The following is a 2,668-nucleotide window of genomic DNA, read 5'->3' on the forward strand; positions in this document are numbered from 1 at the left end:
TGCAGGAGGCAGAAATATTTGGATTCTGCGTCCACGTTCTTAGAAGGACCAAGTGGATTCTTGGATGTTTTCGGTGAGGGAGACAAAGGCAGGAGTCAGGGATGACCCAAGGGTTTTTGATCCTAGTAGCTGAAGAGACGGAAGCTCCATCAACTGAGATGAGAAGTGTTCACTGGGAATATGGGGAGTTTTGTTTCGGCCTCTTGAAGAGCCTGAGATATTTTAGAGAACTGTGAGTGAAGTCATGAAGTGGGCAGCTAGACACACAGGTCTGGAAATCTTGGGAGGGGTTCAGGATGGAGACATCCACAAGTGGTAATTATTGTATGGGCCAGGTTGGAGCTGTGGATCACATTTAGGAGGGGAATTTATGTCACAGTGGTAATGCTATTAGGACGTCCAGAAGAAGCGGGTGGTGGTAAGGACTGCTTCCCTTGCTCGGGCACATGGTTGAGGGTTGGGGGCACAAACACAGATGAGGGAGATTAGTGGTCATGAAGAGGGTAGGTGGGTGGGGAGGATGGTCTGGCAGGTGACCAATGCTCCCACAGGATGAGTGGACATGAGATGGATGCAGAGTCGTAGGAGTAATTGAGACAGGATGACACTGAGTCTGGGTTGCTTATTCACTTCTGTATGGAATCAACAGAACTGTGTAGTGAGCTATGTTGGGGTCTGAGGTGTTTCAGTCTTGCTGGTGGATAAGGTCAGGCACAAGGGTCATTATCTGTGAGAGTCACTACACCTGTCATGGGGACCAGTGGGGCTGGGATTTAAATGAAGTTTTGGTAGAGAGTGGCAGGTTGTGGCTGCTGAGGGGACAGCAAGTTAGCACAGAAGTGGCAGAGGGTCATGGGGTCTCAAACTCACATGTGGTACTGAGTGGCACATATTGAAGAAGGGATCAGGGCCAGGTGGAGAGGCCTCCAAAGCAGCGTTCAGGGCTTTCCCTGGCATTTGGATCCATAAGAGGTGGGGGGTTGTGCTGGATCGTGTGTGAATTTGTCAAGCACTCTCTGGATGCCATGTGCCAGGTCCATGAAGATGCCTATGGGGTGGGGCGGGGAGGTGGTGGTGGCTGTTGGAGGGTGACTCTGGTGTCTGGACATGTGAGAGAGATGGTCTACAGAATGATGTGCACATCGAGAGGAAGTGTGAGCTGATGGCCCCAGGGCCTTCCTGTTGGGGACTGAGGTGGAACTGAGAAGCCGGGTTGCCTTGTGTCTGGGAGTCATGATCTTGGGGGCCCCAGGGTTATTGCTTGGCAGGAGGGGTTGGGGCCTGCAGTCCAGGCCCACTGCTTAGACAGAGTCTATCTGCCCTCCTGCCTCTTGTTGCTGAGGGCTGAGCAGGGTGTTCATGGGACCACGAGGAGAGCGTGGGCATCAGTGGCACCAAGGACTGGCATCTCTTCTGAGATGCTGAGCTCTGGAGGAAGGTGAGTATGGACGTGGGTCCTCAGAGATGCTGATCCTCATCTCATCTGTCCCGATCATGTCAGGGTGCTATGACATGTGAGGACATGCTTGTGTATTTCTGGGAGGAGTGGGGTACCTTGATGAGGGTCAAAGACACTTGTACCACGAGGTGATTCTGAAGAACTTGTCACCCATATCCTAGTATCCTCGTGGGGCAAGGAATGTGCAATTACTTTCTTCAATATAACAAAAGTGGAGCAAAGCCTCTGGACTAGTCATCAGACTTATTTGACTCTCACACATCCCAACATCCACGGGAGATTCCCCGTAAGTCTAATTTATGTGAGAAGCATGTGTGGCTGTGTTGCAGTTTCTGCCCTGCCCAAGGCCCTTCCCAGATTTCCCTCATTACCAGTCTCCATTGTTAAAGCCATTTCACCCCTGCCACCTGGCAGGTCCACACAGCGTGCACCAGTCGCCACCCCCGTGTGCTTAGGGAAGCCGACCTCTGTTCTCTCAGGTGGGAGAACAAATTAGGAGTAGCCTGACCCTTAGGGGGTCCGCATTCCCTTCCCTCTGAGTAGTTGGGGCATGGACCTCCCCCAGTTCTGACCTAGAGGATACCTAACGAATTCTATTGTCACCTTGCCAGAAGGACTACCTTTTCAGGGACATGTTAGGTTCACATGATACTTGTGATGAGTTTTTCCAGCTCCCAAGTCACCAACCCGAGAACTGCCTGCCACACTTTGATTTGGGTTGTACGATAAGAAAGGCCTTACTCTTTCAGTCCTCTTTTTCTTGGGGGTTCTGTTCAGTATATGGGGTGGTTTATCAACAGATTTGGGCTCTGAAAGCATGACGACTTTTGTGGAGTCCCAAAGTTTGTGTGCCTCTGAGGGAACAGTATTCGGGCAGAAAATGGCACGTCAGATTTGGGCCAACTTGCACTGCTGCCAATGGCCTCTTGGGAAACATTTGTCATCCTAACTCACGGCCTGAATGCCTGGCTGATCAGTTGCAGAAAGCAGTCCCCAGAAGTCCGCATACGGCCCCTTTAAGAAGAGGGGAGCCCTGTTAAGAGAAGCATCACTGCCCACTCACAATGGACCAAGGCCTGTCCTCCTGGAACCTTATCTCCTCCTTGGATTGTTGGAACTACATTTCCCTGAATGCTCTACGACGACAGACGGCTCCCAGAGCCAATGAAGGCTCAGGACAAAAGGCGTTTCCGTTTGGGCAGAAGGGTG

Source organism: Equus asinus, chromosome 26 (genome assembly GCF_041296235.1).
Source record: "Equus asinus isolate D_3611 breed Donkey chromosome 26, EquAss-T2T_v2, whole genome shotgun sequence".
Lineage (NCBI taxonomy): Eukaryota > Metazoa > Chordata > Mammalia > Perissodactyla > Equidae > Equus > Equus asinus.